The sequence below is a fragment of the Urocitellus parryii genome, unplaced genomic scaffold (assembly GCF_045843805.1).
Source record: "Urocitellus parryii isolate mUroPar1 unplaced genomic scaffold, mUroPar1.hap1 Scaffold_40, whole genome shotgun sequence".
NCBI classification, from domain to species: Eukaryota; Metazoa; Chordata; class Mammalia; order Rodentia; family Sciuridae; genus Urocitellus; species Urocitellus parryii.
Genome location: NW_027553586.1, coordinates 5,079,074 through 5,093,187, shown reverse-complemented (window position 1 = coordinate 5,093,187; position 14,114 = coordinate 5,079,074). Strand labels below are relative to the sequence as shown.

Sequence of the window (14,114 nt, the reverse complement as noted above, 5' to 3'; positions counted from 1 at the left end):
AGTATCAAATAATTTAACACTTAGGTCTCACATACATGGCTGCAAATGTTTCAACAAGGAAAAGAACATTACAAGCTAGATTGAAAGTGTTTAAATGAAAATATCCTTTCACACCAATGTTTCACAGCAGTTGAGATACCTTGCAGCCAGAATGTTATTTCAAAGTTATGGAGATAACCAAAATAGTCTGGCTTGCCATCATGCACCCTCTACCTCTTGTCAGCTGCATGAGGATCACAGTTATTTAAGCCATCCAAGTACAGATGCCAACAAAAACCTCAGGAACACCTGGGGTCCCCTAAGAAAAATCCCTAATTTGAATCAAGTGTACTGGGTGACAGGGTGACAGATATGCTTGAGTCCCTACCATAGGATGTCCCTGGAAACTAACAGACACATTCAGAGAGTGAGCCATAGCAGCAACAGGTGACAGGGAGAGAAGGTAAATATATCTACAACTTGTCAGAAGCTCTTCTGGTAAGGTTCTGAAGGTTATGTGAGTTGGATTTCAGCAGTATAGAAAGCACATTAAAGGCACAACCTCACACAGCATCATCTATGAGGGAATCTGCTGGAGGGTGTAGGAGATTTGGTCCAATTTTCTTATCACACTTAAAAATTCAATATTAATATAATTTCGACTATATTTTCTTCTTACTATAACATTTAGGTGGCTCGTGTTCCTGTGATCTGGCACAACTTAAAATTATCTCAAAGATCTCCAAAGTGTACTTTAAATTCTGTGCTCCCCAAACTTAAAATTTAAAATTTTATTCAAGTAATTATAGTAGACACTTGCACACATTCACCAAAATCATGTCAGGGTTTCACATCCGCACTTTTATCTCCATGGAAACATTGTTTCACATCAGTGCTTCCTATAGAAAGACATCCACTGCATATGAACTCTTTTAAGTATTTACTGAACCTGATACATTATTTACAGTTTACAGATTTCATACAAGGATAGTGATACTGCCTTAGGTTGATATAAAGAATGTTAGCCAATATTTAAAACTTAATATAATGGCCTATAAAGAGTTATATCATAATTTTTTTAACAATTGTTAATATCATACACACCAATGTTATCAGAACATCTTACTTGTGCTTTGAAAGAGTTATTTTGTTGGTGTTGATATAATTTCTAAGGAAATGGAAACCAGTTATAAAGTGCTCACGTGCTAGGTGCCATACCTCCATTGAGTGCCTCCCTGAACTGATTCATGCCTGTGTAGGGAAAGACCATATATTCAGCTCCATGGTCGAGAAGGAGCTACAGGCCACCAAAACAAAGCAGGTAAGGCCGCCTTACTCTGTGAAGTTGTACCAAGAGTTTTCTAACTTAGGGCTTGAAGTCAGTCCCACCTGTGTTTAAATTCTGTCTTTGCCATTTACTAACCATGGAAACATTATATATATCTTATGACATTCTTGTGAAAGTTAAGCAAAATAGTATTGTGTAAACTGCTTTATATAGTTCTTGACATAGAATAATAATTGAACAAATGATAGTAATAGTGCTTAATAACATTACTGGCATTATGAGAACTTGTTCAGCATAAGGCTTTCAAGCTCACTTTGGAAGGCTCCATTTAGCCTTTCCATCACCAGATTGCATTACCCATGAGCCTTACTCCAACTCTTCTAGGGAGTTTTGCCCTTTTTATGGTAGGGTATATTTTCATCTAATTCCTTCAATTACTTGTTTATGTTCCACTCTTATTTTAATTACATTATTATTCCTATATTCAAAGAGATTCTTTCAAATAAACCCCTTATTTGTTCACTATGTAACTTATAAGGAAAGTTAAATCTAAACAATTTTTGGAAGGCCAAAAACCAAATGAACAATGCCAGATACTTGGCTTTCTAGCCTTTTAAGTCTTAAGCAGTTTTACCCTAAATGTGTCAAAGTGAATGTTCAGGATTTATAACATGATTATATTGATTTGTATTTACACATATTAAAGAAACTTTTAAAGCATGTCTCTTTATCTTTCCAAGTAAAACTTTTTTTTTGAACAAGACTTGTTATAATTAGTTCAGGGAGAATTCACAAGTAAACTTATTTAATTTATTGGCATAAATTTCCATTCTGTTATCTTTAAAACCAAATGCAAATTGGCTCTGTCTGATATGATGATGGTTATTTGGCTCAAAAGTTCTTCAATTTGCAGAGCAATCTGGTGTTGGCTTTGCAGTGAGGCGATCCCAGGTAACATAGAATCCTGAATTATTCCAGAAATTAGTATGTTTAAAGCATCAATTTAAGTGCTAATTGCAGTAGTAATGAGAAAAAGCAGTACAACTGTGAGATTTGCATCTCCTACCCCATCAGTATGCCTGGAACAGTTGCTGACTGGCAGAGGATTTGGCTGCTAATTAAATAATTGTATGCATGGCAGTGCTCTTGCGTGATTCAATAGATGAAGATTAATCCTCAGATAGATATGTTTGGCTGGTATTGAAATATCTTAGCAGTTTCTTTTAAAAAAGCTCATGTTTTATATACATAAATATACATATATACCAAATAAATATATGTGTACACATTATAAGTTAAAACATAATAATAAGTCCTACAAAAAGATGTCATATGTAAATATAAGCCAGTTAGACATTTGGAAGCTTTGTAAAGAAAAATATCAGTGAGTTGCTAATATCAGAAAACCTCATATTGGTGACTAATTTAATGGTATGAGTACAAAAGCATATGAAGTCCTGCTTTGTGTGGTAAATATTACTTGCTTTGTTTCACAAAATTAAATGTTTTGCAGAAATTGTATATTTAAGTGTTCCCTCGACCACTTTTCTGTGTCGGCCAATATTAGAATATTAATTGGTGCAGCTTCTGAACTCAGTGACTTTTGGTTCTAGTAGGAGATACACCATCATTTGTACTTGAAGTACATTTTGTAGCCTGACAATTTCAATTTCAGAAGTCTAGTTGTAGGCATAATTTCAAATTCACAAGACAAGTTACAGGATTGGAGTTGAATTGAAATTTTGCATTGGATCTATTTTTTATCTTTATTTTTTTTAATTCCTAAGTGATAGTTTGGTTCATCAGGGCTACTGCATTTGATTACATATACCAGCAACACTAAAGTCTTAGCAAACAGAAAATTAAAGTTTATAAGGAAATCCATATCATATATAAAAGAACTAAAAGGAAAACTAAAATTAAACTTGTTGTGTAACTTTAAAATGACCTTAGAAGGTAACAACTGATAAAACAGCTATTAAGAAGTTGTCTTGGGCTGAGGTTGTGGCTCAGCAGTGGAGCGTTCGCCTAGCATGTGCGAAGCCCTGGGTTCGATCCTCAGTACCCCATAAAAATAAATAAAGATATTGAGTCCAACTACAATTAAAAAATAAATAAATGTTAAAAAAGAAGTTATCTTGACCAATAGTTACATTACCACATAATTGTAAATGTTAAAAAAAGGTTAGTTACCTAGTCCTAAAGTTAATTGGGTTATATACTTTCTGTGGATATAAGATTCACTCCTTCATTTGTTCTTTCAGCATTGTTAAGCATGTACTATTGGAATACTGATTACTCAAAAATATCTTTTAATTTAAAAGACAAGAATAAAGTTGGTAAAATATTTCTACTCTTTTAATATGTGTGATTTTAACTGGTACTTTCAGCATGATAACGCCAAAAAAACCTATTTGTTTCTACAAGGAACCCTAGTCTTACAGGATTCCCTGTGTTATATAACAAGTGTCAATGGATTATACTGACATCAACAATTGCATCACAGATTTATTTTCAGATTTCCTTTATATCGCTAAGTAATGTTTTCTACCTTAAAAGTCACATAAACGTTAAAATAGATGCTTATCTTTAAAAAAATAGCAATAAACACTTTTAATCCCTCTTTTTTTAGTATAGTCAATAACCACTCAATATGAAGAGGCATTTATAATAAGTTAAAAGTTTAGATAATAATTTTTTGGTTTATAAAAAAAAAAAAAACTTAAAGAGGATTTTAAAAAGCACTGTTCTGCATATATTCACCTATGTACAAGTACAAGAAAAACTAGGGAAACCTGAATAATCAGTGGATTGTGTCAATGTCAGTATCCTGGTATTGAAAAATGCCACCATTGCATGATACTGGGTAAACGATGCAAAAAGATGTCCATTATTTCTTTCAATTGCATTTAATTCAGAATTAATCTCAAAATTAAAAGTTTGATTTTTTTCTAAAATTACACTATTTCTTAGTTGATTACTCCATGTGACAGTTTTTGTTGTTTTCCCTTTTTTCTTTTTAGGCATGGAATTTTTTATCTCATTTGCCAGTGATAGATGTTGGCAAAAGTGTTAAAGGCTCATGGGATGACTTAGCTGAAGGACACAATGAACTCTGTCTCAACTCTGACTACAGACAAACGAGATGACAACAAATGGATCAGATTGCATGCTGTTCAGGAGTATGTGCTCCAAGTCAGCTTGCAGAGAGTCCACTTTGCGTTCCACAAGGTATAGTATTTGGTCTCCATTCTCAAATATTTGGCACCAACTACCAGCATGAGCCACCACACATATCTTTTCTATTACTAATGTGTCTGTGTCATTCATGAATCCTGCTTTCTCAACTGGCCTTAACCAGCAAGAGTCAGTCTTTGACAGTAGTCAGTCAGTTCTCATGTGTCATTTTTCAACCCCAGAATATCCACCTTACATAATTATATATTGCCTGGACTACTATTCTCAAAGTGTGCTTTACACACTCAGTCTAGCAGAATTTCCTGGAGTGCCTTTAGAGTGTAGATTCTTGGCCCCACTCCTGAATGACTGAATCAGAATCTCAGGGTCTGAGGGAATCGCAAAATTGAAGCTCTTTTTGGTGCCCCACTTGATCCTTTTTTGTTTTGGTTTGTTTTTTTCTCGTACCTAGGATTGAATCCAGTGGCCTCACACATACTAGGTAATGCTCTACCGTCCTCAGTCCCCCGATGTACACATGATTTTTAAGGACATTAAAGTTTGAGAAGTACCGCACTAGAGGTACTTTGGTATAGGAACCACATTAGGCCAGATGCAGATGAAATTGAAGCTTTCCTTCTTAGCTCTATTGAATTTGAATAAGAAGCTAAGCTTTTCTGAGACTCAGTTGCCACATCTAGCTGCTTCCTTCATTATAATGCACATGAGAGAGCTTTGTCAATTTCATACAGACCAAAAATGTACAGTAGTTTTATTTTAAATTACTATGCTCTTTTCTTTAGCCTCTGACACCAAAATTAATTATTTAGTCCTCTAAGAATATTAGTACACATAGCGTGAGCTGATTGGTTTTTAGTACCATAGTAATTGAAATAAGAAAGAATTTGTCCTTTTTTTTCTTTTTATTCTAGTGGATTCAGGGTTTTTAATATCTAGAGTAACCCTCTGCGATGAGTAAGCCCCTCTGTTTTCATAGAATAGTCATGTGTATTGTTACAATGTCCTTTCAGTACAGGTCTCACTTCATTTCATTTCTAATACTAAATATCAGCCAATATGAACATGAACTGATAGGCCTCTAGCATTTCAGAGCTTCAATATTAGCATTTCTAGATGACTTACTAAATTCCAGCTTCCAAAAAATAATAATAATCATAAACTAATCATAGAAATAGTTATAAAAATCATAATAATAAAGATAAAATCATGGAGCAAAGGTAGATTTCTTTTTTTTAACCTTCAAAATCTACTTTAAAATTAGATTTAATCATGTTCAAAAAATTGTAGATTTTATTCCTAACTGCTATGGAACTTTATTACTCTCTGGCTCTGTTTTAAAATGCTATAACTGAAGCATCTCCCCTTGGAATACAGAGTGAAATCTCAATAGGAACATGTCATTATTAATATGTTTTATGCCATAAAGTCATTGTCTTAAAGACACATTACAATAACCTTGTTTTTGTAAAAGTTGGTCCAAGATAAAGACTCCAGATTCTGTCATTACATTAGTACTAGTCTTTTGTTTTTAATTTTTTTAAAAAAATATATTTTTAGGTATAGTTGGACACAATGCCTTTATTTTATTTACTTATTTTTATGTGGTACTGAGGATCAAACCCAGGGCCTTGCACGAGCTAGGCAAGTGCTCTACCACTGAGCTACAACCCCCAGCTCCAACTTTGGTGCTAGTGTTAAATTGTGGTGATTCCTGTGTGTTACAAATTGCATGACTTATCATTCCTCACTCCTCAGAGAAAGGAACTTTTGATATACTATGTGCTTTTTTATGTGTATTTTATTCTTGGGTGGAAAGAAGATATTGATCTGATATTTTGTTTATTATCTTGAGTTACAGTCTAGTCTTGACTGGTTTTTGTTTGTTTTCCTAAGCATCAGTTCTTTGTGAATAAGACTGGGAAGATTTGGTTCACATGGCTATATCTTTGTTTGTTTGTCTATAAGTGGGGTATTAATGTTAATTGGAGGAATGGCTTGAGATTTTACTAATTTGATGTCAGGATTCAGAGCTTTATTCTTTCTGAGCCAAATATTCTCGTAGTAATAGCTCAAAGGGTTGTCTGTATGTACAGAAGAAACATGCAAAAACATATCAATCACCACAAAGGAAGGGAATTAAAGACATCCCAGATGGAAGTGCTGAACTCTTTTTTATGGCCTTCCAGTAAGACCCCAGTGCCTTTTTTGTTGTTGTAATTGGACATAATATCTTTATTGTATCTATTTTTTTTTATGTGGTGCTGAGGATCAAACCCAGGGCCCTGCACAAGCTAGACGAGCGATCTACCACTGAGCCACAATCCCAGCCCTGAGCACTGCCTTTTAACCACCTCCAAACCATGTGAAAAGTTTGTAGTCAATAGTTTATCTATTTACTACGTCTAGTAGTCAATAGTTTATCTTTTTCTGTGGTTTATAGGGAAAGCGAGAGAGCTCTGCAGTTACCCCTCCATTTCCCAAATCAAAAGATGAAGGATGGTTCTTGATATTGGAGAAGTGGACAAGAGAGAACTTATTGTTTTAAGATGAGTAGGATATGTTCGAAATCATCACATTGCTTCCCTTTCTTTTTTCACCACTGAAATACATGGAAGGTAAGCAGAATCTTACCACTAGAGTTATAAAAGAATTATGTGTGACTCTGATTAGGAAAACCGTTTTACATTTTTGTTCTGTTTTCTTATTCTAGGTATATCTACACTCTCTAACTCATGAGCGACTGCTACCTTGGTCTGGACCAGCAGTATGACATTTACCTCAACGTCACACGAGCAAGCATTTCCATGCAGGTCCACAGAGAGGTCTCTGATGCCTTCTCTGACCTGGCAATACAATAACCTGACCCAAACAGTGCATTTGGAGGAATTTGTTAAGGAATCTGGCTGTTCAGTCATCTGGACAAAGTTGAATTACTTGATGTTTGGCTTGACAGAATCAACTCCTAACCTCAAGACATCCAGGAAATTAACAGTGGCTGCAGTACTGACTCCAGTGACACCAAGTTAGCCACAGTGGCCTTTTAACAAATGTTGCCTTTTATAATATTGTCTTCTTTCTTTACATGTAAAATGAATGATCATGTAGAATAATCTTATAATTTGTGTATATTTGAGGTTATATGAGTTATCAATCAAATTTTACATCTCATAATGTACTGTTTACATGAATACTGTTTTTTTTTCCTTTTTTAAAGACAAACTACATTGAGGTGTGACCATGTTAGGATTTTAACTCTGTATCATACAATGTATAAATCTATGAGGTGATATACAGTGTGTCTTGTGAGCAAAATTTATACTTTGATCTGATCACAATGAAATGATTTCAAGAATTTCTTATAAATGTTAATAATATATGATGTAAAACTATATTTCAGAGTCCAATGACAATTAAAAAAATAAAAGAATATACTGATCTTAGAAAAGGTAGATATAATACTGGTGGAAATAAAATATATAGAGTGCCACTTCAAGACAAGCTGACTCAAGTTTTTCTCCTGCTTCTCTGGCTGATTCAGGTTTTTCTCCTGCTTCTCTCCCTTTTATCCCTTTTTCCTCTTCTGCCCTCTTTTTCTTTCTCTTCTACTTCAAGACTACTTCTCTTTTTGACCTATTTATTTATGCAAGGAGAAAACTACAGTCTAACTCATGAAATAACATGTAGAGACAATTTTTGGTCTTTATCATCCACTTCCACAGGTAGGTTTCCAAGTATAATCATAGAAATATCTATGTCCATAAAGTTCCTTTTTGGAAAAATATGGTTTGAAACTAAAATGTTGTTAAAGTTCAACATCCACATAGTATACATTATAGTGGAATGCAATTCTGTCTTTGAAAAGTGATTCCTGAATGAATGGTCTTTAAATATTTTTTAATTGTCACAAGTAGTAAAATATAAGTTTTTCTGAATTTGAAATTTATGGTTTATGTATATCTCCTCTTTCGTGCTAAAATAAAAAGAAAAGGAGGAAGAAGAAATAAAAGTAGCATGAAGGGAACCAGAAGTCACTTTCCAAAAATAAAATCTAAATAACTGAGATGAACATGCCAAGTAATGAGGGGATGACGTGTCCCCAAAAGCTTTAGATAGAGTTCTCTGTGTTTTTCTTTTGGAAGTTTACTTCCTAATTGAGATTTGTGCCTTCTCTGTAGTTTTAGTAGAATTTAAAGAAAATGAAGTTTACATGTAGACAACAGTTACCAGTCCATACAGAAACTTGCATGGATACAGCCTCACCTGAAACTTCCTGTTTTTAGCATCATCTCTCTGTTAGGGAGCACGCAGGTTTTGGGAAGTAGGAAATCTGCTTCACTGATCATGACACAGGATGTAGGAGGAATTATATCCATCAGAGAGAAAAATAGTAACATGACAAATCTTTGAAGTTTCAAAATAAGGCACAGAGGGTACTAGTCAAGCAGGGTGCACTTGGATACAAAAGTTAATCTTATTCTGATGGGTCTATGATGGTATCCACACTGATTACTCACCCAAAATTTTAGTGTTATGTGTTTCGTGAATAGGATGTATAATAATCAGATTAGTCCTATTTTCAGATTTATAAATCATAAATTTCTCATAACTTTTCATGGCCTAGAAATTCATCAGTATTTAAAATTATTAAAATACTGACTGCTCAGAGAATGGTTTGTCCTAAAATTTGTGAGGAGTATTTTGTTTTCTTAGGGAAAAAAATGAAAAAAAGATTTCAGTTAATTGCCATAAAATGATTTTCTTAACTACACTCCCCACAGCCCCCTTCCCCTCAGATACTGCATCATCTCTGAGTTGGCTATTACATTATACAACCCTAAAATTCTATGGTAGGTCATTTTCATATTCCTTTGGATTTTATCGATTCAAAATAGTCAGAGTACCGATCCTATTTGTCCTAGGCACTGTGTTGGGTACTCTAATGAACTAAAGACATACCCGCCCTTCAAACGAGATAGTCTAGTGATGAAAACAAGATGTACATAATTGTGATAAAGAAATCAAAATAGTAATAGGAAGAAAATGCTCTGTGGGTTAGAGAAATATTACATAAAAATATTAAGGAATATTTAGACTGGGTTTGTTGTAGTTTTATATTTACTTTATGCTCTTTTTACTGATATTATAATTGTACATCTTTATGGGTGTTTGGAACATTGATACATTGTGTATTAAATAACTAAGGATATGTAGTTATATTTATCCTGTTTGGCTGTGACTTTGTACACATTAACCAATCTCTCCTCCTCAACATCTCCCCTACTCTCCCAACCTCTGATAAACAGTATTTTGCCCTCTAGTTTTATAAGCTCAGCTTTTTAAAGATTCCATAAGTGAGTGAAATCATGCAATATTTGTCTTTTTATGCATGGCTTATTTCACTTAACATGATGTCCAACATATTTGTGTTGCCACAATAACAGAATCCCTTTCTTTTATGGCTGAATAATATTTCATTTGTGCGTTTGACATTTTATTTATCAGTTCATCCATTGATGGACACAGTTGATTCCATATTTGAGTATTGTAAATGGTGTTTTAGTAAACATGAAAGTGTAGGTATCTCTTTGATATGCTAATTTCATTTCCTTTTGATGTATATATAGCTAATAGTAATGGGGTTACTATTATATGTACTGGTTCAGCTTTTAGTTTTTTGAGGAAACTCCATGCCATTTTTCATAGTGGCTATTCTAATTTACATTCTCACCAATAGTGTGTAATAGTTTTCTATTCTCCACAATCTCATCAGCATTTGCCTTTTTAGTATTTTTATTATTATTATTATTATTATTATTATTATTACTATTATTAGTATTGTGATTCTAACTGGGTTTTTAGATATCATTGTGGTTTTGGTTTGAATATCCCTGACAACCAGTAATATTGAGCAGTTTTTTAGGTAATTGTTAGCCATTTGTAATCTTCTTTTGAGATGTCTGCTCAGATCATTTGTCAATCTCATTCACTGTAGCTACAAATAAAATAAAAATACCTAGCGATAAATTTACCCACAGAAGCAAGAGATCTCTACATTGAAAACCATAAAACATTAGTGAAAGAAACTGAAGAACATAGCAAATAAGTGAAGACTTTCCATCTTCATGGATTGGAAAAATTAATAGTGCTAAAATGTCCATACTATCCAAAATGATGTATCCATTGAATGCAATTAAAATGTTAAAGTCATACTTAATTGAAATAGGAAAAAATCCTAAAATTCGTAGTCCTATTCATATGGAATGACAAAAGACCTCATATAGCCAATCTCGAGCAAAAAGAACAAAGCTGGAGGCATCACACAATCCAACTTCAAAATATATTATAAAACTATAGTAACTCAAACTATCTGTGGTGCTAGCACAAATATAGACAAAGACTAATAAAATAGGATTTTTCAAACCCAGAAATAAAATCATGCACTTAAAATCAAATTGTTGGCAAAGACACCAAGATCATGCTTTTGGGCAATTACCCTCTTCAGTAAATGCTGTTGAAAAATCTAGATGTCCACACATAGATGTATGAGATTAGATTCCTCTCTCACACCACATTCAAAAATTAACTTGAGATGGATTAAAGACTTACATATGTAAGATCTGATACTATAAAACTAAAAAGACCATTTTCAGCAAAAGATTATAAGTAAGAGTGAAGAAAAAAAAACCCAAAAAATGGGAGAAAATATTTGCAAATTCTTCACCCAACAAGATCTTAATACCAGAATATATAAGGAACTCAAAGAAAAAAAGAGAGAGATAACTAAATTGAAAAGAACACAAATAAATGGAAATACATTCTATCTTCATGTTTTGGAAAAATTAATATTGTTAAAATGTCCATATGACCCAAAGTGATCTACACATTTAATCATTTAATGCTGATGATTAGAATTGGGAGGGGAGGATAAAAGAGGATTCCAGTTAAAACAGTATTAGCAAGACTCTGAAATAGCCCAACCTAGAGTGTCTAACTGGTCTGCATTTTCTTTTTCTTTTTTTTTCACTGAAGCAAAAGTAGAAAATTTATGGAAAATCCAACAGAAAAATAACCTCAAACAAGTAACAAAGCAAAGACTAAAAGGAAATAAGAGTAAAAATACCTAAATTAAGACAAAGCTCCAAACTATTTCAAAATGATGAAATTATATTGGATATGGTATCTAAAAGATGGAAGTGGGGGATGGGATCTGATATGGGTGTGGCTGTCAGCAGAGGACTGTGGGAAAATCCTTGGGGAAAGCAGATGTCCTTCATTCCTGGAGATGCAGGCAGCTGCTGCACTGGGCTGAGGGCAAAGATCCCCATAAATTAGGAAAGAGTGATAAAATTGGCTATGGGCGGGGTCAGCATCAAGGGAAGGAAATGCACCCAGGAACACCCCTTCCACTCCTGGACTGGAGACTCAGACACTTCCAGGTGACTCAAATGACAGGTGGGAACAACAATTAGATGGAATAGTAGCCGGAGGGAGGACCTGTGGGACCTGTGGAAGGTGGCAGGTGCAGAACTCCCATCCACTCAGAAATCTGCTGGATATAATGATTTGTCTGGGTCTTCAAGGTCACCTTCCTCAGGCTCTGCAGTGAAGAGTCTATGAGGCTTCTAGTTCCTCATCCTCTCCCATGAGGGGCCAGGCACTCTCCTGGGCCTGAATGGAGAAGCTTCTGGTTCTTCTTGGGCTTGGGTAGTGGACATCTTTGCAGGATGGGCATGGACAACAGAAGCTAGACCAGGATGGGCCTGCCCAGGTGGAGTGTGCCCAGGATGAGCGCGAGGCCTCCCGAGGCGTCGTGCAAATGGGTGACAGCCTCTTTCAGACTTATATCTTCTGTTGCACGTAAACCAATTCTGCACCAGTTGCTCCTCTAGGCCGAGGCTGGAGGCCAGGCTCACCGTGGTACCATGGGATGGAAAGGGGTCCTTCAGGAAGTGTGCCTCCAGCTCCTGCATCTGCTGCTTGCTGAGGGTCAAAATAGATCAATCCGAGGTCGATGGGCCCAGCATATTGGAAGGCTTTCCATCTCATCCATGGCAGCGAAAGCTCCGTTCAGAGGAAAGGAAGGTCTGCATTTTCAAAGAGTCCAGCAAACAAAAACCCAAGTCTGTGAAGTAACCTTGAGTTAGTAATGACTGCAAACCTCATGCACATGCCATGGAATTCTTGGAAAATTCACTAGTGCTCAGGGCTTGACACTGGAGAAACTTTCTTTAGAAAATCTATCTGATGTACATGTAGGAATGGTATGACTAAGAAAGTCAAGCAAAAAACATTCTGAAAATAATTTAATATAGAGTATTCCTTAGTAAGGAGTCCTGAGGGGCCAGAGAAGGTTTTGAAAAGAATATTTTGAGAGTAGAACAAAGAGCCAGTAGAAAGAGGAGACACCCAAGAGCCTAACAGGGCAAGCATCCAAGTCTATTGTGGGTAATGGGCACTAAATAGGCAAGAGGTCAAGGAAGCATAAACTAAGTCCAGGGTCTTTGAGTGTAGTTGTCATTAATGATGGTTAAGTATTTCAGTAAAACAGGAAGGCAGAAAGCTTTGAGAGTAGGAGGTAAGGATCTGAGTGGGCAACTAGAAAGGATAGGTAATGAATAAGTAAATTATCTGGCTTCACTCCTCAAAGATCCCATGCTATCACCTGTATTGAGGTGGGTGATGATAGGGCAGACACTAATTGGTAAGAATCAGCCTGTTTCCTTCCAATATTTTCCCTTGCCACATCCATTAATGTAAATTAGAATTAAACTAGAATTCAAGATCTGAAGCCACCTTCATACTCCATAACCCTTGATGTAAGAACACAAAAGCTTTTTCAGCATCTAAAGGGGAATATACCTATTTTCTTACATGGATAAGGAACCCTCCTTTTCCTATCTTTCAAATTCCACAGATGGCTTTGGTGGGAAGAGGATACAGTGACATGAGATATTTAGTCACCAAATATTACACACACAAGTAATACAACAAAGTCAAAACACAAAATCAGCCCTCCCCCTCAAATTTCAGCATGCCCTTTTAGTTAATCACTAATCAGCATCCTTGGAAAACTGCAGTCATTTCCCAAGCACATCTTCTGCATCTGTCAGCAAACCTTTTCAGCTACACCTTTGAATTCATCCAGACACCTCCACCTCTACCACCCCTTGCATGATACCTCCTGATGGGCTTCCCACCCATCGTGCCCCTTCACAAATCTTTTCTCTACACAGTCAGCCTTTTGAAACCTAAGTCTTAACAGTAGTCTGATTTGCTCAAGAGATTCCAATGCCTTTCTCAGAATAAAAGCCCAGATCCTTACAGTGCCTTCCAAGGCCCTGCATGGTCTGCTGTCTCCTCCCTTCACCTACTTCTCATTTATCTCCTTACTCTCCCTCCTGCTCAGTTCACATGAAACCATGGGTCACATTGCTGCTGGTTGAAAACCCTCTGTTCTTTCACTCCCTCAGTTGGAAAGCTTTTCCCTGCCTTGTTAGGCATGTCTGACGATCTTAGTTTAAGTGCCAAGCCCATCAGTCATACCCATTCTCCTGTCCTGTTTGGTTTTTCTCCATCATTTCTGTCACCACTATAAAACTATCCTTTGGTTTATTACTGAAGCAGGAGTCTCTCCTGACTAAGATTCAGG

General features: G+C 35.5%; 1 pseudogene; it reads left to right on the top strand.

Annotated features, from left to right (window-relative positions):
- Positions 1–7,323, top strand: part of LOC144252326 (activating signal cointegrator 1 complex subunit 3-like) — a 43,281-nt pseudogene extending 35,958 nt beyond the window's left edge.
- Positions 7,324–14,114: the final 6,791 nt, after the last annotated feature.